Source organism: Panulirus ornatus, chromosome 36, assembly GCF_036320965.1.
Source record: "Panulirus ornatus isolate Po-2019 chromosome 36, ASM3632096v1, whole genome shotgun sequence".
NCBI classification, from domain to species: Eukaryota; Metazoa; Arthropoda; class Malacostraca; order Decapoda; family Palinuridae; genus Panulirus; species Panulirus ornatus.
In genome coordinates this window covers 6554277-6576804 of record NC_092259.1, presented here as the reverse complement: position 1 = coordinate 6576804, position 22528 = coordinate 6554277, and the positions used below count along the sequence as shown (strand labels likewise).

Sequence of the window (22528 nt, the reverse complement as noted above, 5' to 3'; positions counted from 1 at the left end):
GTACATATACGAAGAGACACAAACAAACACATTATATTTGAAACAGTGTGAGAGCCATGTTCAGATCAGCTGACGTCAAGAGATCTCTTTATATAGCCAGCTGACTTATATTTCATGTTGCTCCTCTTACACGGTGTGGTGTGATTACGGTGTGGTTATGGTGTGTGGTGGATGGTGGAGTTACGGTGTGTGGAGGTTGATGAGGTTATGATGTGGTTCGGTTATGGTGTTGTGGATGGTGAAATGAATTATGCTATGGTGTGGTTATGGTGATGTGGTCAGTGAGGGTATGGTGCGCTGTGGTGTGGTGGATGGCGGAGGTGTGGTGTTGTGGGTATGGTGTGCTAGTCTGTGAGGTTATGGTGTGGTATGGCGTGCTGTAGTGGCTGATGAGTCTGTGATGTGATGTGGCTATGGTTGTGCTTGATAGTGCGGGCATGGTTTGATGGTAGATGGCGAGGTCATGGTACTATGGTGGTGGATGGTGAGGTTATGGTATTGTGGTGGTGGATGGTGAGGTTGTGGTATTGTGGTGGTGGATGGTGAGGTTATGGTATTGTGGTGGTGGAGGGTGAGGTCATGTTATTGTCGTGGTGTATGGTGGGGTATGGTGTAGTGACGGATGGGATGGTGATGGCTCATTTTGGGTGTATACATCTGCGTATGATGGTGGATGGTGAGGTTGCGGAGTGGTGGTGGTGGAGGATGTGTGAAGCTGTGGCTTTCGGTGGTGGATGGTGAGGTCATGGTGCTCCCGATGGTGTCTAGTGAGGCTACAGTGAGGCCATCGTGACTTGACGGTGAACGTACACCATCATGATGTCAGCTGGTGGCCCACAGCACAACAAACAATATCAAAACAGTGTTCCTTCATGGTGACATGCACCGCTGCATTATGCATGGACGTCTGAGAAGGACAGCCTGAACTTTGACCTGTTGCGGCGAGGCACCTTTTGAAGCCATCTATAACTTGGAGGTCAAGACAGAGATATCTCATTAACGAGCTTATGTTTCATTACCGGTGGAGTGCCAATTCTGTGCCAGTGTGACCTCGGCGACATATCAGAGTGGGGAAAAAAAAAGGGGGGGATTTCGTTGTAGGAATTTCTAGCTTCGGAGACTCGCAAAAGGAAGGAGCATGCGCAAGAGCAGGGCTCGTATTACAAAGTTAAACATGTGGAATCTTCACTATACTATAGGTGTAGGAAGGTGACGTGTGTCTATGCAAATTATCTTTTTTTTCTGAAACCGATGAAACATAAAAAGCAGTTCCCAAAAGACGCGTCTCGGACGTACACCGAAAAGTAAATACGGAAGAAAGGAGAGAGAGAGAGAGAGAGAGAGAGAGAGAGAGAGAGAGAGGGGGGGGGGGGAGAGGGGGGGGAAGATATGGTATCTCTATATGTCTTATTAACTTGCACAAGGCAATGTGGTGTCTCTATGTGTCTCATTAAGCGTCTAAGATTTTTATACGAAGCCAAAACAGTGTCTCTCACGCCCCTCCCTATCACCCAACAGTGACTTTCAATGGCTCACGCTCCTTGTGACAGTGTCTCCGACGCCTTGCTGTGCCTCCAGCAGTGCCACTGTGTAACCTCTACCTCCTCCCACACAGTAACTCCCATGACAGTGTTATCAAACACGCTGTTAAGGCTTGAAAACCCGTCCCTTATAACTCCCGTATATTATATAGTATTTCTTTTATAGCATAAGATCTTCCTTGCGTGATGATATATATATATATATATATATATATATATATATATATATATATATATATATATATATATATATATATATATATATATATATCGTAAACAAACGGGACTGTGGAAGAGGTCAAGATATCTTGAATACGTTTTTTAAATAGCTGCACACGCGCTCAATCCCACACTAACGCCTCCCGTGCTCTATATGCCGCGTGTCCGTTGTACCACGTGTTTGATCTACCACGTGTGTTCGCTGTACCACGCGTTTTCGATGGAAAGTGTTCGATGCTTCACGTGTTCACCGTAAAAAGTGTTCGCTATACCACGTGCCCAATGCATCACGTGTTCGCTGTACCACGTGATCGATTCATCATACGCTGGCTGTACCACGTGATCATGGAAGAGGAGGAAAGACGGTGCGACCCTTGAACACGACGGTACGACCCTTGAACACGACGGTACGCCCTTGAGCACGACGGTACGACCCTTGTGCACGACGGTGCGACCCTTGGACACGACGGTACGACCCTTGAGCATGACGGTACGACCCTTGAGCACGACGGTACGACCATTGAGCACGACGGTACGACCTCTACTGTTGAAATTCCTCGCAGAAAGACACCTGGTTACCACACAGCAGCAATAAAACAGCTGAGGAGCATATGCAAGACACCAGCACAGCACAAGAGTAACACCAGAAGAGCCTGAGAACACAGCGAGAGGACTAAAACAGCATCACTAGCAATAAGAAGAATATAAATCGTATCAAAACAGTACAGAGCAACACAGTGGAAAATACAGCCACAGCGGCATCAAAACAACACGATATTAGCACTGTAACAGCACTATAGCGGGGACCACAAACCGAAAGCAGGACAATAGCAGCGAGATAACAACATCACAACACGGGAACACAGCGAGAGAAGGATCACAGCAGCACTCTAATCAGTACCAGGACAGCACGAGAACAGCACCGTAACGAAATCAAGACACCAGCAGGACAGCACGACCGTATGAACTAAGCAGCACCCAGGGAACTGTTGAAAACAGCATCTAAAACAGCAGCCAACAGAGTAGGACAGCGGCGGGAGAGCAATAAAACAGCTACATCAGTGAAACCGCAAGACCGCAATTAACGGTCCAAGAACAAAACAGCACGACAGCATTAACGTCAAAACAGAAACCAGAGAGAGAGAGAGAGAGAGACGGGGACGCGAAAGTGATTTTGAGTCCGGGAAAGAAAACAACTTTATTTTTCCCCTCCAAAGCTGCAATCACGACCTGTTGTTGTTGCTGCTGCTGTACCCGTTGCTGTCACTCTTATGGTCGTACTTTTAGCTTGTTATTTTGTGACTGATGTTGCTGTAGCGATTATCACCGTAATACCATCACCATTAAGAGATAATATGACAATACGTACTAATTATGAAGCATTATCATTAACACGTCAACTAATGATCATTAGCATAACTATAACAGTATATCATCCATCTATCTACAAGTTTTTAATCTATTCCCTTAACTAACGCCCTAACTTAAACTGTTTATACAGTCATTAAGATTATCATCATTATCATCAACATAATCATTATCACACAAGGCATCGAAGACTCGCCTTCTCGTTCCTGAAGTGGAAGCATATTGTGAGCGGCCTTGGGGCTGAGGCAGATCCTGAATAAAGGTGGTTTTGTCGTCAGCTGCAACTGTTGGTAATGACATGAGTGGCTGCAGGAGTTTGGATGTTTGACGTAGACGCCAAACAAATGCGGGTCATGTGTTGGTGGAGGTGGTGGTGACCAAACAGCTGTTGGAGTGGACGTATCCTGAAGGTGATGTACCAAACTGTCGTACAAGGTACTGTGTCGACGGTCATACCACGCTTCTACAGAAGGCCTCCTACCTCCCCTAATCATCTTTTTTTTTTATGCCATCTTTAAGGCAGTGGTGCTTGATTCTTCTTATATCTTTCTTCCCTACGTTATCGTTTCACGGGAAAGCCAACATCGATGATGGCTGCTTCGTTGCTGAGACCCTGAAGGCGAATAGGGACGACTTATAGTGTCTCACGGCTCTCCTCAAACTTGCCCAGCCGGAGAGGTGATATTTCGAAAGATCTTCCATTCCGCTGTGTCCCGCGTCAGGAGCTGTCTCACATGCTCCTGACGGCATATCCTTCTGGGGCGGGTACATCCGACCATAGAGGTCCCAGGCCAGGTCGCTCATTGCAAATCTGGCTGGGGCAACTAGTGATAATGTGCATAATAAGTTCCTCAGGGATTCTCTGCCACCACCTCCTGTGTGTGTGTGTTAGCGCTCTATACGTGGACCCCATGCGCGGGGCCTTTACAATCCCGTGCAGCTGTGATGAGGCCTTCGCCAACGGGGCTTTGATGATGGCATGTGTAAGAGTCAGGGTCCTGTGCACCTGTGACGAAGGTTCCGCCAAGGGGACTTTGAGCCGACTGGTTCTAAGCCACTTAAATGATTTTGTTTGGGATTTTCCCATGTTTTGGTCTCCGTGAAGAGTTCCTGTGTTTATGGTGATTATATATATATATATATATATATATATATATATATATATATATATATATATATATATATATATATATATATATATATATGAGGCTGGGAATCGAGGATATATAATGTCAAAGTCTTCTGAACGAAAACCAGAATTTGTGTTTCAGTAAGTCGACAGAATACGACACGGGGGAGCTGGAGGCTGCACGTCAGCCCAAGAGAGGAGCCCGAAACAAAAGAGTACAACTTCGCGATAGAACTTCTCGCCCCTAAGGGGTCGGGGGTCCATCTTGCCCCTGCTACTGAGTGTAGCGCAGCCTTGAAGCTGGAGAGGACACCCCCCACCCGGCGATGAATAACCCTTGACACAACGGGAGTGCAATTCTGGGGTGTCTTCATACTTAATGTAGATGACGTTATTATTAGCTCTGCCTGTAAGCGCACCGTCAAATAACATTGATAATGTAGCGTTGTCTTGGATCTCCGTATCGGGTCGGCTACAGCAACAATTCTGTGAGTTATTCCTATCACTGCTTTCCGGACTACCAACGTATACACTACTGTTGATATATATATATATATATATATATATATATATATATATATATATATATATATATGAACACGTGTGTTTCTAGGGTTACTGATAAGTTGGATAAATTTCTACCTAATAAACTATCCTCTATTTATCATATCAAGTGCCTTTTCTTATATATATATATATATATATATATATATATATATATATATATATATATATATATATATATATATATATATTTCGTAACTGATCATTAAGGGTTACAAATTGATACTCTGCCTTCCAGCGTAATAATAATTTCTCTAAATCTTTTTCGAATATCTGTTTCCACGCGAGTATAAAACTCGAAGTACAGAAGGATTCATACCAACATCCGTTTCCACACGAGTATGGTCGAGAATCATATATCAAATCGTATAACTTGAGCGTTGATGGCGATCCCCCCTCCCGCAGCTAATCTGGCACCCTTCCCCACAGTGCCCACCTTGACAATGACGCCGTCAAGTTATCGTATGTTAATTAGAGGCACATACATTGAGCAAGTTATGACGACGAGTATTCAACGCATTGAGTACAAGGGCATCACGACCCATCCCCCTCCCACGCTCCCGTCCAAGACGCGAAGGGGCGTATGCGTATGTGCAACGCCCTCACGACCGAGACGGTAGCTCCATCGCAAAGCTTTGTGGAAAAAGCTGGGTTACGAGGTGAGGAGAGTCAGCTCTTGCTAATTAACGAGGTTGAGGTCATTCTCGAGGGGTCTGACAACACCCCGCCACGCGTAAACATTACCAAGGTCATCGCACGGCCGGTGTTAAAGCAATTACGTCCCTAAGACCCGGGGCGGTGAGGGTGATTTTAGGGAATGCATGTTCAGAGGGGAGGGAAGGTAGGTGTTGGGTGAGCTGGAGGCCTCTGGCAGCTGCCTCGCGTGTCACCCGATGCCCAGGTGTGTCATATATTATTCCAGGTGTCATACGACACACACACACACACGTGTGTCATATATACTTCCACGTGAGATGTGGCAGCCACACAGGTGCCGTATATTATCCCAAGTGCCATGTGGATGTCACGCGTGTGTCATAACTCATTCTAAGTGCCACACAGCAGCAACATGCGTGTCATACACTATTCAAGGTGTCGCACGGCAGCACCACGTGTGTCATACTTTACTCAAGGTGCTTCACCACACCCGCCTCTCCACGTTCTTAAGTGGCTCACTACACATTAAGTGCCACACTACATGAACACTCACAACACATGGGATTGGTGCGCCACACACACATATCTAAACCTGCTGTGCGACACGAGTGTCACAAACTGTGTTCCAAGCTAACACCAAGGGCTTTCACAGCACCCCAGGTGCCGGAGAGAATCTAAAGTGCTCTAAAACGGTGATTCAATAATGCTACAACACAATATCAGAGGTGCAGTGCCCTATACTACCATGCAAGGGTGTCACACAAGATCCAAATGCTTCACCCAGTCCCCAAAGACAAGCTTGTAGTAGTCAAGGATGTCACACGGGAAAAAGTCGAGATGAATCGCACCATTCCAGTTGTGCCACATTGTACCGAAGGACACGATCCCATTGGCGCTCCATTACGTACATCAAGGGCTTCCCCTGGTTCGCAAGGCAGCCACGCAATCCCCAAGAAGTGTCGCATATTATCCACGGTTAAGGCAACAAGAACTGTCTGGGATATACGTGTGTATATTGTATATATATATATATACACACACATTTTCGGACCACACTTCAAGCCAGAGGCTCCGTGGTGGCGCTCAGCGTCAGCCAGGAACAACTGCACCATAAATAAAAAAAACATCTTTTTTTCTTCTCTCTCTCTCTCTCTCTCTCTCTCTCTCTCTCTCTCTCTCTCTCTCTCTCTCTCTCTCTCTCTCTCTGCTGCCGAAAACGTGACCTATCCAACGTACTCCATGACACGGCGGAGGTGCCTGCCTGCCTGCCTGCCTGCTCTCTCTCTCTCTCTCTCTCTCTCTCTCTCTCTCTCTCTCTCTCTCTCTCTCTCTCTCTCTCTCTCTCGCTCGCTCGCTCCCCTCCCTGACTCCCCTCACTCCTCCTGTGCCTCTCTCATTTTCTTAATCACACTCTTTGGAATCCCTCTTCTTTGACCAATCCCTCGTCTACCTTTTCCCTTCCCCCCCTTTCCCCAACCTCCTCTCTCCATCCTCCCCCTTACCTCCGCCCCCCCCTCTTCTAACACCACCCCCACCTCCCACTCCAACAACGCCCCCTCCTCCCTTGGTGACTCAGCGATAGCTTCCCCTGATAAGGCAGTGTGCATGCCAGAGTGTTTACACCATAACGACCCACGGGTGCTGTACCTGGCGACAGCCTCGTCCCCTCCTGGTTCCTGGTATTGGGAGGGGAGGGAGGGGTTGGGGGAGGAAAAGGTGGAAGGGGGGGGGGGGAGTGAAACAGTGTGTGTGTGTGTGAGAGAGAGAGAGAGAGAGAGAGAGAGAGAGAGAGAGAGAGAGAGAGAGAGAGAGAGAGAGAGAGAGAGAGAGAGAGAACATGGGATGTCTGTACCCTGACACTTACATATCACCTCATTTGTCCCCCCCCCCCCGTTAAATGATAACAGAAAACTCGACATTCCATTATCAAGACGCCAGCTACTGTCCGTTTTCTCATTACTTATACTTACTGATAGGGTTCGTCCTGCACGTTCACATAAGTATTGAACAGATTAATCATAAGTCCACAGACAGGGTGAGGTAAGTTCTAATGTCCGTGAATCATTGATGAGAGATGCAGAGTGGATGCGTTCAAATCAGGCCATTGTACTATATTTCCTGACGCTACCTCGCAAAGGCGGAGGGAAAAAACAATTGGACAGAAAGTGAAAAAAAAAAGAAACAAACACTCGAGAACTTGCCCTAATCAGCCACTTGGAAGACAAGTACAATGGAAAAGAGTTAGAAAAAGAGAGCAACATATCACAAGGCATGTTAAAAGGGGAAAAAATATATAGTTAAAATGCCAAAATACAGAGCACCATATTCAAAATACCTTTTATATTCTAGATGAAGTGGAGATACTGGGATCAGACGAGAAGAACACTCGTTAGCTTCTTAACAGCCTTAGGTTTCAGTCCAGAAAAGCAATCACTGATGGGAGACCAGCCTGCTTTCTATTTCATCGCCTCAGCATAGCAGTCATCCTGCTGAGAAATACAAGCTGCATTCATCGAGTCTTATCCACTTTCAGAGGAAATACAGAATATAAACATGTAACTGAAACCAGTATCTCAAAGCCTTCATAGAAATCAACATCTTTCATCTGCAACCTGTGGATGGGAAGAAAATAGCTTATCTTAAAAAAAAAATATTCCATAACTATTTTCATTCTCTTAGCTAAGGCTAAAGGCCCCTTAGAATCGACCCCATCGTTGATTTCCCCTCAATATATATATATATATATATATATATATATATATATACATACATATTTGTAAGTGTTTGGAAAAATCTGTTTCCCTTGACCTTCAGCAGCTTGCGATGTGCTTGGACGCAGGTGGCCTTGCTTTTCACATCACCGTGATGCCCCATTGGGGGAAGGGGGCGTTGGGGGGGGGGGGGCTTGGCGTGAGGTGCCCCAGTTCATACAGCACACACGTGACAGCTCAGAGGGTGAGGGGTAGGCACTGCGCTGGGGAAGGCCGGGAGGTGGTTAAGAGTCGTGTGGGAGACGCCGGCCGAGCGGATTAGGAGGCCAACATGAGCGACTTGCCAAGGGGGGGATTATTTCCTTCCTGTTGTTGGGGGCAGAGATGAAAGGGGTGAATAGATGGGGAGGAGAGACCAGATGGGGGAGGAATACGTCGACCCTGATGGTAAAGGTCAGGCATAAAGTGAACGGGGAGAGGCTGGGATGGGAATAGCCCAAGGCAAGCCCCACCAGGGACAGTTAAGTGTAGGGGCCTTGATAGAGAGAGAGAGAGAGAGAGAGAGAGAGAGAGAGAGAGAACAACAAACTCAAGTGAAGGGCTAGAGACATTCGTCAGGAGAAAGAGACCTTGAAGAGGGAGATCAAGCGACCAAAAACTCGGTGAACAGAGACAGTATCCAAGCGAAGGGGACCTTGATGAAACAGACCCAACGACAACACAGAGACCACAGACAGCCGTCGTGTGAAGGGGACCTTGATGAAACAGACCCAACGACAACACAGGGACCACAGACAGCCGTCATGTGAGGGGGACCTTGACGAGACAAACCCAACGACAAACAAGCAAGGGGACCCCAGACATCTGTCGAGTGAAGGGGACCTTGGAGTGACAAGCCCAACGACGACAAGCCACGAACCAGGGACAGTCATCCGATGGAGGAGACCTTGAAGTGACAGACCCAGCGACCGCGAGCTACTGAGGCGAGAGGGTGGAGCGGGAATGGTAAACGACGGAGTAATTAGTTTTATATGTAACGTCGCCCAAGGTTAATCAGATCTCTCACGCTCTCTCGCATTCAGTGCCAGTGTATGTATTTATATCTCGCGTTTGCCTGCCTTGCCTTACTTTCCTGCCGTTTAGCTTATCTGTTCCTCTGCCTGCTCTCCCGTCCCTCCGCCTGCCTCCTCTGCCTATCTGTCTGTTTGTAAGTATACATGCCCGTCCCGCCGCTCTTATTATCTACCTCCTCCCCTGTCCACCTCTCTCTCTCTCTCTCTCTCTCTCTCTCTCTCTCTCTCTCTGTGTCGGCCCCAGCTCGATCCTGCCTCCCCTCTAAAGCCAAAGAGCTTGGTGACCGCCTCAGGTGCCAGCGCTCGGTCAATACACGTCACTTGGGCTACCGCTTGGTGAAGACACAAGTGTCGAGTACTTGTTTGAGGATACGAGCGGGCTGTTGCCTAGCGAAGGGTGCTCGTGCCTGGTGAACACGTGAGCATAAGCAGAGCTCACTGTGATTAACTGCGTGTGTTTCAAGGAGGGCGATCAAGGTCAGGTCGGGCGGCTCTGAGGATGTGATAAACATGTTTGGCCAAGATAATTGTGAAGGCCTGGGGACGTCTTGGTGGGTGAATGGCGATGAAAATATGGTGTTAGTGAGGGATGAGTGGTGGTGGTTGTGGTGGGGGGGGGGGGGAGAGTCTCTCTCTCTCTCTCTCTCTCTCTCTCTCTCTCTCTCTCTCTCCTCTCTGGGAGGAAACTGTCGGTGACCGATTACATTTGGACTGGGAAGTAACCAGATCTATTTTGAAATGTAATCTACGTACGTATATGCTTATCAGTGTTACCGGACTCTGCCTGAAGGTTTACACCGGCAGTGAAAAGTTATGCAAGGGGACGAAAAAAAAAAAAAGAGCATAGTCTCGTCAAGGCAACTTTTCACTCCAAAGGAGTCCCTCATTTCCCTGCTGCTGACTGTAGCGCAGCCTTGAAGCTGCAGGAGCTCCATAAAAGGGGTAACTCGGGTTGTGTAATATTCACACACGTTAATCCATCACAAAAGAAAGTCTGTCATAAAAGATGAGCAAAAACACAAGGAAGATCACCCTCGATCCCTCCTCTTACATCGATCCTCGTAACTCTTCCTGACCATCACCTTGACCTTATTCAGCTAGTCGCAAAGAAGCTACTGAACCACTTCCGCCACCGTCAGTGCCTGCTACCTGAGATCCCTTGTCCCCGAGTTGCAGTTTAGGTACCACAACTGCATCGAATCCATAACATTTCGTACAGATCGCTAAACGAACCGTTTCATCCTAGCCACAAGTCAGTATTAACGATTAGCAGACACGGTGTAAAAGTTCTTTAATACCCGCTTAATTACACCCTTCCCTGTGTTTACCATTGTGTGTATATTCCAATGTGTCTTCAGCCTTTGGCTGCATTTAACTCAGTAAGTTATTTATCATTATCATTATTACATGTTACATCCTCTGCCTCTTCATGTTTGATTCTACGAATCTGAGACAGACCTCGTCAGGAGAGAACTTGAAAGTTGAGTGAGGGAAGTGTACGGAGGAACGTGAGGGAGCAACCGTAGTTGTGAACGGGCAGCCATAAATGATCTATATGACTGCAAGAAGCACTTGGACCTTCGACAGCTCAGGTGATGGAAATGAGGGAATGAGAGGCGAATCCTCTCGACCCCCGAGGGTACAAGAAGATGAGTAAGTGATGGAGCATTCTTTCATCATGTCTAGCTTCAGTCCTGTGGCTCACAGCGGCCGGTTCATTGTGCAACCTATGCTTATCGTATGAGTGGTGGCCCGAGAGGATTACAGAAGTCACAAAGGATCTTTGTCTCGTTGTTAATCAGTGATAAAGGCTCCTCTGGCACGTTGGAGATGACGCTGATCTCCTTCATGTTTGCATATGCAATGAAGAGAGAGAGAGACTTGGAGGACAACTCGCCACCCTCATGTACCCACAGTGTGAGAAGACGCATCACTGCCCAATTTTAGTGGCATGAGAGCATATGCATCCTCAAATCTCTGAAATTCCCAAATGCTTCGAAAAATCTGAAATAATTCCTTCATCATTCCATATAGAGACAGAGCACCACACGCAAAATGAGACACGTATACATGCTTGCAAAAATACAGGGACAAACACGTAGAAACCTCATCCCCTAACTCACTTGTGGCGGCCCCTCTCGTTGGTACGGCACAAGCCTCGGGTGATCGTGATAAAATCGTAATCCGACGGCATCACCGACACCTGACCCGCTGTCAGCAGCGGATGACCTTGCCTGACTTCTCCAATCCGGTAACAACGTCAAGCTGGCGGCCGCCCTCACACAATCAACACTATCGGCATGGACGACCCGGCCGGGGTGCAGCAAACTTGCATCATTCAGTCAAGTCAGTCGGTCAAGCAATTCCACCGGCTTCGAGACAGCGATGCACGCCCAATGGTGGAAGCGCCCATGACTGTGACTTATCGCGCGTTACTCCGGTAGGGGTTCTTTGATAGCCCTTATCTAATACGGCTCCTGTCCCCTTCTGCAGGATCCCCCGTGCATGTCGAATCTCAACGCTTGCCCAGCCCCCACGTCCAATCCTCACGTCTACCTCGCCCCACCTTCCAGTCTTCACATTTTCCTCTCCCCCACGTCTAGTCCTCTTTCCTAACTAGCCCCCACGTCCGGTCCTCACTCCTAACTAGCCCCCAGGATATCGCCAATGTCCGTCTTCTGCAGCAGCCTTAACAACGGGACCTCACGACTCAAATCACAAAACGTAGGTCATCCTCCCTCCTCCCCAATAACTCAGGACCTCAACAATGCTTCCTCTCTTCTGCAGAAGCTCCGTCAGACCCGGAATCCACACAACTCTCCCACAGAGCCCTTGCCTCATCACACCTCACATCTCTGGCATCAGCGCCCCACGGTGCCCCACTCACCAAGAGATCTACATACGCCACGGGTCTGATTCAAATCCTGGGAGGAAAGTCTGGACACCTCGGCCACACCTCGGTGCCATGTTTTTACTCTGTCCTAACCTCATCTCTTCGGGGTGGGGGGGGGGGGGGTATTCTTACGACTCCTTGATGACCCCGTTTTTCCCTTCCGTCTGTTCATACAGCTTCGTCGAAAGGCAACCCGTTTGTTCACGGTGTCACCACTTACAAGTGGAGTATTCCAGCCACTCCCCTCGAGCGCACACAGACCCACCTGTCACATACACTTGCACAGATGCCAATTGGCTGGGCCACGTCAACCGACAGCTGCGTGAGTCATCCACATCAAGCCTGCCCCCCCTCACGCACAGCTCCCCCCGACGCAAGCGCGCAAGTGTGCAAGTGTACAGGTGTATCAAAGCACCGGGAATAACAAGAGTGAATAAAAATCTACACAGGTGGTCGAGATGATCTCTGCTCTCTGTGCTTTTTCTCTACCCGTCTGTGTCACTCTCAGACGAGGAGTATAAGACTTCTATGTAACCCCTTCAGGTCATCGGTACGACCCTTGGGTATAATCATGGCTTGACCTTTTGGCTCTGATCTTAAGACCATCATGTCCAAGGATCATACCAACGTTCCTATGAAGTGCGCTTGTCTTTGTCGTTGACACATGTGACCGAATGAACATACATAGATGTTTATATGCTTATACACATGAACACAAACATATGAGCGGAAGCACGTAGGTGTAAGTTGGAACATATGGAAGAGTATCAGTTTGTGTTCCCGTGTCTGTGTGTCCTACAAGCAGGTGTAGTTAGGAGTGCTTACACAGGCCACTGCGTGTTCCGCTAACTGCAGCATTATGTAAATTTACGAGTGGATGAAATTACGCGTCTAGGCTCCTGTGGGTCTGTTCATACAAGTTCTAAAACGTTTGCATGTAGCCGCCGGTAACTATACGTGATTTTTAGTGTGTGTGTGTGTGTGTGTGTGTGTGTGTGTGTGTGTGTGTGTGTGTGTGATTATCTATTTGTATTTACCTATTTGTACTGTTTGGGGAGAGATTTTACATTCGTGGAGCCCCACTTCTTGTGTGTGTGTGTGTGTGATCTTTGTGATTACTGTCTGGACTGTATGTGTGTATGTAATTACCCATTTGTAATTACCTATTTGTGCAGCATGGGGAGGGAGTTTTACACTCACGAGGCCCCCATCTCTTGAACACCTACCAAACAACTTTTTTAAGTTCATGTATGCTGCCTGAACTGACCACGTGTGAGTATAATAACAATAATAATAATAATAATAATAATAATAATAATAATATTAATAATACATTTCTCCTAGCTTTTCCTATGTTTAAGCCTCCACACCGTTCTTAAGGCGACACAGGAGAAGCTGTTTGATTCCCATTCTCCCATCTCTTTGGTCGGGCAGAGAATAAAACAAAATCACACGAAAAAAAATATGTATATATACATAATTTTTTTGTTCAGTCTCTGACTTATCCTCTCCCTAATCACGATATACATCACGTGATCACGTGACCTTGGCAGTGAGACGCGCATTTCCAGGCCTTATCAGAGCGGTGTTATTTTAGACTTTCGACCTTCTGATATCCTGTTATCTGCGCCACCGATGGGGCGAAGATAACCCGACAGAAGGCCAAGCGGAGGGAGGTTAAGGTCAACTCAGGGGGGAGGATGGAGGAGGGGAGGAAGGGGAAAAGTCCAGGGTCGTACAGTCGAGCTCAAGGGTCGTACCGTCGTGCTTCAAACGGTCGTCGTATCGTCGTAGTCAAGGGGCGTGATACAGTCGTCCCTCGAGTAACGTTACTTATAGCAGTTCGCGTCAATGGAGTGTGGGGAGGGGAGGCGCACGACCACCTGCCCCCTAGCGACACCATCACAAGGTCGAAACATCCCTACCGACACTCACGTGCTCCGTGTCACATGACGCCCGCCACCACGCTTGTCATGTCGGTGTATCCAGTACCTCATCTCGGTGCCAGTCCGAAGTGCCACACACACACTCTCGGTGCCAATAATAGCGCCCCACGATTAAGGTGGCAATAGCGTGCCAATACCTGTGTGTGTCACAGAGTCTGGTGTCAATACCGTATGACAAGAGGTTTGGTGGTAGAGTCAAACCTCGAGGTTTGGTGGTAGAGTCAAATTGATGTGCGCGCCCCTCCCCCCAAAAAAACAACCATGAGCCAGTACGGGCGGATCACATTCTGTAAACCCCCCACCCACTTTGAGTACCCACGCCTTCAGTACGTACAGTTAACCCCCACCCACTTTGAGTACTCACGCCTTCAGTACGTACAGTTAACCCCCACCCACTTTGAGTACCCACGCCTTCAGTACGTACAGTAAACCCCCACCCACTTTGAGTACCCACGCCTTCAGTACGTACAGTTAACCCCCACCCACTTTGAGTACTCACGCCTTCAGTACGTACAGTTAACCCCCACCCACTTTGAGTACCCACGCCTTCAGTACGTACAGTTAACCCCCACCCACTTTGAGTACCCACGCCTTCAGTACGTACAGTTAACCCCCACCCACTTTGAGTACCCACACCTTCAGCGCGTACAATAGACCCTGCGCTCCCCGCCTCAGCCCACCTCCTCACAGCATGGGTTCTTCAAGGGGACCCGCTTGAAACGCCGGGTCATTTGCATCAGTCGGTAAGGCTGACTACCGGCGACACCACCAGTGAAGTGTGGGTGGGAGGTAGAGGGTGTTGACTGGGAGTGTTACCCACCACAATCCTGGCGTCTGTCCCCGACTAATGCCTTCGTTACCTTTCTGGCATCTGCCAAGGAAAATAAACGATGACCCCCAAAATACGTCAGAGAATCTTTTTTAGGGAGGTGTTTTCTCCCGCCTGAGCGACACGGTACGACCCTGGAGCAGAGCAACACAGTACGACCTTAGGGAAACATGGGACGACCCTGAAGCAACAAGGTACGACCCTGGAGCGGCATCAGTACGACCCTGGAGCAACACAGTACGACCTTAGGGCAATACGGTACGACCCTGGAGCGACATCAGTACGACCCTGAAGCAACATAGTACGACCTTAGGGCAACAGGGGACGACCATGGAGCAACACGGTACGACCCTGGAGCTACACGGGACGACCCTGGGGTACAATAGCACAACCCTGGAGCACACACACGCATGAAGAGATACAGACAAACTGACAGACAACTTACTAATCCATCACACCCTCACGAAACCCGCAAGGGAAATCTGACTTCGTACAGGAGGTAGATACGCGAAATCGTGACCTGGTGTGTCACATGTAGTGACCTGATGTGTCACAGAGTAGTGACCTGGTGTGTCACAGTGTAGTGACCTGGTGTGTCACAGTGTAGTGACCTGGTGTCTCGGTGTAGTGACCTGTCCTACGTCGTGACCTAGAGCGGACTGTGTCTTTCAGAGACCGGCCAACTCGCACCACGCCACAACACACCACACCACCAGACGACCCTCGTTACCCCATCTCTTGAAACCGTGCCATGTCTTCAGTGCTATGCGTACTCCGTTTTCTTTAAGTTACACCGGGTGGGTAGGGGGGTGGGGGTGGTTAAGGGAGGGGGGGGGTCTTCTCCTGACTGTAGCCAAGTGAGGTGTATGACGAGTGGCGAGCATTTGGTATCATAACTCACAAAAAAAATTTATTTTTCGCCTCCCGTCTACACGTCAACCATTACAACCTTTCCCAAACCTCGTATCACAAGAGGGTGCACAGACTTCACCATATTTCGCCTGGGCGTCGAACGCCCCCCCCCCCCCCCCCCGCCTCTCTCTCTCTCTCTCTCTCTCTCTCTCTCTCTCTCTCTCTCTCTCTCTCTCTCTCTCTCTCTCTTTGCCCGATCACTTCCAGTAAACGGCTCGGGTGCACCAGATCCAACACAGAAATAAATCAAGGGCAAGGCAAGGCTCCCTGGCTGTGCCGGCTGCGACCCTGAGAGAGAGAGAGAGAGAGAGAGAGAGAGAGAGAGAGAGAGAGAGACTCCTCCTCCCTTACACAACAGGTGACGTGCGCTGGGGTACACACGGCAAGAAGAACAACAGTGACGCAATTAGCATATCTTGAGCAAGTTCTTGGCTTTTGGTAAACAAGAGACCGACACTGGGGGCAGGAGGGAGGGGGAGAGAGAGAGAGAGAGAGAGAGAGAGAGAGAGAGAGAGAGAGAGAGAGAGAGAGAGAGAGAGAGAGAGAGAGAGAAAGAGAGAGAGAGAGAGAGAGGAGCAGGAACCGAGGCATTTAAGGCTTTACCATGAAGATTACCAGGGCTTTTGTCAGCGTGGTAATGAGGTGATGACTGCATATGCATGCTTGTTTACAAACACAGGAGCACGTAAATAGTTATTCGGAGTCAAATCTAATTACCAGTGTTCTGAAAACAGTATCGTTAACCACCCAGGAAATTCTTGGAACTATTTAGACGGTATACGACCCTTGAGCACACGATGGTGCACGACCCTTAAGCACGACGTTACGATCTTCTGGGTATGACTGGCCATCGTATGCAAAGGGTCGTCATCGTCTGGCTCAAGGGCGGCACCGTCGCGCTCAGGAGGTCATGCCGTCGTGTGCAAGGATCGCAGCGCCGTGTTCAAGGGTCACCCGTCATACTTGAGGACAGCATCGTCTTACTCAAGGATCGTACCGTCAAGCTGAACGGGTCCTGCCGTCCAGCTCAAGGATCGCACAGCGGATGTCCTGTCAACACAACCAAGATGATGTTATAACTGAACTCCTTACCTTCTCATCCAATCCTTGTAAGTTGTTATTCACCCCCTCGTCAACTCTCTATTGATTCCTTGATAATATTCAACAGATCCTCGAACCCCTGAACAAATGCACGAACCTCTGAACAAATGCACGAACCTCTGAACAAATCCAGGAACCTCTGAACAAATCCAGGACCCCCTGAACAAATCCAGGACCCCCTGAACAAATCCAGGAACCCCTGAACAAATCCAGGACCCTCTGAACAAATCCAGGAACCCCTGAACAAATCCACGGAAACCTGAACAAATCGACGACCCTCTGAACAAATCCACAAGCCCTTGAACAAAGCCGCCGCCCCCCTGTCATCCCCCCTCCCCGAAGTAAATACTTCTACGCAGAACACTTAACGACCTGTCAGCTGAGTGATGCAGCCCCCTTTTGACGATCGTGAACTGGCCACTTGGTGACACAGGTCGACCCCATCGAACCCTGCTGGCTAGACGACAACTCCGGGTGAATGACGACCCCCGCCAATCTCGTGCCCTTGTTCCGGGTGTTGGGTCACCGGTCGTTACATAACACCAACCGCAACAGTTGTTCTTGCCAACCCCCCACCAACCCTCGTTGACCATCACCGCGTCTGTAAACGCGCGTTGCGATGCAGAGGCACAAGCGACCGGCCACCCCGAGGAGGACGACGCCACCCCACACCACCTCCTCCTCCTCCCTCAAAAAAACAAAAAAAACTAACCGCGTCGAAGCCACGTATTGAAGAAGCTCCAGAGAAGAATGCGGCCCGGAATGCCGCCAGCCACCGAGCCACCTCAACCAACATCGCTGCCGGACACCTTGCGTAACCCTCATCTGACTTACATCAGACCGTATCAGCACGAACACCATTGCGCTCCTCCGTCTACCTTGCCTCAATACTCGAATACATCAGAGTAATTCCCCTATTCATCTATGTATCTATACCTACTTATCTATCTATCTATCTATCTATCTATCTATCTATCTATCTATCTATCTATATATATATATATATATATATATATATATATATATATATATATATATATAACGTCAGGTTTTACCAGTCCATCCACCGACAGTTTATCTAACTTGACGTTATCTGGAAATACCAGCAAGCAACAACTGTCTATCTAACTGTACCACATCCTGAGTCAAGTCACAGTTAAAGGCATAAGAGAAATGCATGTATAAGAGTAACCCTGGCTGTGGTTTAGCTTCTATGGAAGTCACAGTTAAAGGCATAAGAGAAATGCATGTATAAGAGTAACCCTGGCTGTGGTTTAGCTTCTATGGGGGTTAATGGGGTAGTTCTAAGAGTTCTTCACGTCGCTAAGAGCATTTCTGACGTACTGTGTACCTTTCAAAGGGATCTAAGACTAATATATATATATATATATATATATATATATATATATATATATATCGTCCTTGATATTTTCAGTTTCTCACCTGAGTGACGCCTCGACCCAATTTCTTTCTACACATATTCCCATTTCGTCTTCGCGTAAATTAACAGCTCGTACCTCGTGGCATGTGGTGTACCTTGAAGGTGGAGAGGTGACAAATGGACTGATCCGACCCCCAGGTGATGCTCCGCCACCAGGCGATATGTACAAATATATATATACACACACACGCATATGAGAGAGACGTGTGGAAGGGAATTCCGGCACGGTACAGAGAGGTTTGCTGGTGAACCCTTTTTTTTTTATATATTTTCTTGGCTATGGCTGGCCAGCCAAGTTCAGCCAGGCCTTGGTGAAGGTTGAGGAGAACAACACGTGCTTGTGAGGTGAGGTGGTGAGGGGGGTGGGGGGAGCCAGAGTGTAAGGTCAAAGCGGTGGGGGAAACCCAAAGCGTGAGATTAAGACAGTTTGGTGGATACGAGAGAGAGAGAGAGAGAGAGAGAGAGAGGACGTTCAAGTCAAGAGGGGTTATGGAGGGGGGGGGTTAGTGAGGTGATGTGTGATGTCTGAAGTGCGAAGGATAGTCATGTCTGAAGTGTAGAGGATAGTGAAATAATGTCTGAAGTTCAGAGGATAGTCAAGAAATGTCTGAAGTTTAGAGGGTTGTGATGTAATGTCTAAAGTTCAGAGGATAGTAAGGAAATGTCTGAAGTTTAGAGGCTAGTTAGGTAATGTCTGAAGTTCAGAGGATAGTGAAGTAATGGCTCAGAGGATAGTTAGGTAATGTCTGCAGTTCAGAGGATAGTCAAGCAATGTTTAAAATTCTGAGGACAGTCAAGTAGTGTCTGAAGTTCAGGGGAAAGTCAGGCAATGCCTGAAGTTCAGAGGACAGTCAGGTAATGCCTGAAGTTCAGAGGACAGTCAGGTAATGTCTGAAGTTCAGAGGACAGTCAGGTAATGTCTGAAGTTCAGAGGACAGTCAGGTAATGCCTGAAGTTCAGAGGACAGTCAGGTAATGCCTGAAGTTCACAGGAAAGTCAGGCAATGTCTGAAGTACACAGGAAAGTAATTTATTGATTTCAAGATCAATATAATAAAGCGTTTCAACCATAGCAAAGTTGCATGATGTAGCTACGTGATGGGGTGAGGTTCGAACCCATACTCCTAAACCATCTGGAGTCGACCAGGGCTCCTTCAACCAACGGCACCTGAGGGACATCTACAGCAACTCTATTGCGACAGAGAGAGAGAGAAAAAAAAAGTGGAAAGTACAACAGTTTCAACAGGGACTTCTACCTACTGCTTCGGTGTCTGTTGAAGATTGGGGAAGAAAAAGAGAGGATAAACAGCAATAATTCGGTCGAAGAAAACAGCCTAAAACATAGTAATCTTAAAGGCAATAAAATCTTATCTGCCACTTTTGACATATTAACGTCTTTATCAATTCAGACTCATTTCTGTGAAGTCTCAAAATCTGCCACAAGTTTATCAGCTGAGATATGAGCATGGCGTCACCAAGCCCTTTTACGAGAAAATCATGCTACAAAAATATGCTTGCTTGACTCCAATGCAAGCTTAGGTATCCATCGTCTCACTTACTCAAGCACCTGCTGAAAGCAGGCCCAGGGCCACCGAGTCAGCAGTCGAGGAGAAGCCAGCAGGTAGGATCAGCGGGTATAAAAGGGGTCGGTGTGAAGCAACTGGTAACGGGAAAGACTCAGTCATAAACCAGCATTATCTGAGGTCAGCAGCTGCCATCCAGTATGAGGCAACATTCGAGGATGAGCTAGAACACTCGAAGTGGCCAGACGAGCGACTGGAATGGGTGGCTAGGCTTCGTTGAGGGGGAGAGGTGGAGATGTGCATGAAGAAATGAGGCAGTGCATGAGAAAGATAATATACGAGAGGAGCTGATGGTCTATGATGAGGCTATATGCTGGAAGACAGTACATGGATGTGTTTTATATCACTATTTTCCACCTGTTTGATCCAGAGTCTGTCGCTTCGTTACGCTTGTCAGAGAACCAGAAGGAAAATGGTCTTTGGAATGCCTTTGAGGAACGGACCGTGATTAAAAAAAAAAACAGTGAAAATCAGTCGAGCAACGGAAAACAAAAGGAGGGAACGTTTATATTTCATTTTCCTCTGTAAGAATCCAGTAATGGCACTTCGTTGAGGGGGTTGCATCAACCCAATACACAGCGTAGTGTCAACACGCGTCCAGCTTCTCCCATTCGCGTGCCCTCGTATGCCAACAATGCTGTCCAGGGTGTGTTACCGTCGTGGTGGTGACACGTGTTACCGTCTTCGCGGCTCCCCGAGCCGTCAATACCTGGTGACTGGTGATGTTATCTTTGGTGATGATGGTAGCCACTACTTGCCAGCAGAAAATGGGACGTCATCAAATTTTTAGATGGCGTTTGCACGTCTCGTCGAGCTTGAGGGTACGTGAGGTTGTCCTGTTGGTCGTGGTCGAGGGGGCTGTTGGTCGAATGGTGGCGACTGTGATGGCTGGTGGCGGGGCGATGGTGTGGTGGTGGTTAATGTGGTTGTACGTGAGCGAGTGGCAGGTGCACAGGTGGTTGATGTGGTGGCCCGAGCGCGGGGGAGGGGGGATGCATGGGTGTTTGATGCGGTGGTGGTGGTTGATGGGCTGGTCGCTACAGGAGGCGGTGGATGGTGTGGTAATAGTGGTGGTGGCTGGTGCACGGCTGGGGGATGCGTTGGTGGTGGGTGGTGTGGTAGTGGTGGTGGCCGGTGTGGGAATGGTGGTGGTTGGTGTGCAGGTGGTTGAGGTGGCCGGTGTGGGAATGGTGGTGGTTGGTGTGCAGGTGGTTGAGGTGGCCGGTGTGGGAATGGTGGTGGTTGGTGTGCAGGTGGTTGAGGTGGTTGGTGTGATGGTAGTGGATGTGGTGTTGGGTGGTGTGGATGCTGGTGGTAGTGATGGCCACTGTGGTTGCTGTAGGTACTCTTGGTTATTCTGATGGTGGTGGTGTTCATTGTAGTGATAGTAGTGGTGGTGGTGGTAGTGATGGTGGTGGTGGTTAGTGGTGGTGGTTGGTGGTGGTAGTGAGCCGCTAGCGTTAATAAACACTGGGTCGACCTTGGCCTTGGAAATATCCGGGGCGCACTCCCGGGCAACATCCCCCTTCCCCGCCCCACGTCCCCCTTACCCAACCCCCAGACCCGCCCGCCTAACCTCCCCACCTCAATGCCCCCATAACCCCTGCCCATCCCTTCCAGCGACCGCTCCCTTTACCCGTCCCCCGCTTCCCTTCCGCCCGTCCATACCCTTTCCCATCCTGCTATAGCCCTTATACACCCCTCCTTCCTGCCTCTCCCCGCCACCCTTCCCTTCCGCCTCTCCTCCCCTACAACCCCTGCCCGTTCCCCTCTTCCCACCCCCACATCCGGTGCTCGTCCCTGACTACTACCACCATATTCCCTGCCCACCTCCCCATCCCTCCCTGTCCATTCCCACCTTCCCTCACCCTAGAGCCCCAACCCGTCCTAGGCTCCCCTTCCCCAGTGTCACAACTTCCTCCCTCACTTCCTCTCTCTCTCTCTCTCTCTCTCTCTCTCTCTCTCTCTCTCTCTCTCTCTCTCTCTCTCTCTCTCTCTCTCTCTCTTCTTCCCTCCCTCCACGATGCCTCCCATCCCTCCCTCCCTCCTCTCTCCTCCCCATTCCCTCTATCTCTTCCTCTTCTCCTTCCTTCTCTGGCTTCTCTTCCTTCGCCGCCACTGCTTTACCCTTACCCGTTTTCTAATCACTTTCTATCTTCATCTACACCTTTATCATCCTCTCCCTTTACCTCTGCTAGTTATTTCCTCATCCTTCCCTGGCCTCTCCCCACACTGGGCCCCCTCCCTCTCAGGCCCCTCCCCATTCCTGGCCTCTCCCCACTTACTTTTTCATAACACCTTACCTCCCCGGGACTCTCCCCTTCCTACGCCAACCCTCTACGGGGCCTCTCTCCCCTCTATTGACATCTAATTCCCGGCCTTTCCCCTCTCCTGGCCTCTCTCTCTCCCCCCTCCCTCAGGCATCTCTACCCTCTCCCCCCCTAAGGCTTCTGGACCGGCGTTGCGCTCCCCCCCCCCACCCCCCTCGAGCGTCAGACTCCGCCTGACATCCAAGGTCGGAGCAGCTGGCCGGGATGACCTTGTCCCGCGGATCATCTTCCC

The 22528-nt window shown here is 49.0% G+C and overlaps 1 long non-coding RNA gene across 7 annotated transcripts in view; it reads right to left on the bottom strand.

The window, feature by feature from the left end:
• The window catches only part of LOC139760281 (uncharacterized), an 85884-nt gene that overhangs the window by 35880 nt on the left and 27476 nt on the right, over positions 1-22528 (bottom strand). For 3 of the 7 annotated variants that reach the window (XR_011715299.1, XR_011715292.1, XR_011715296.1), the window contains exon 2: positions 7814-7964. This is a non-coding gene — a long non-coding RNA (uncharacterized lncRNA). Of the gene's footprint in view, positions 1-7813; positions 7968-8286; positions 8302-9108; positions 9124-11385; positions 11401-22528 lie in introns of those variants that run through there. The other 4 variants (XR_011715294.1, XR_011715295.1, XR_011715297.1 and 1 more) reach the window with 4 other exon arrangements.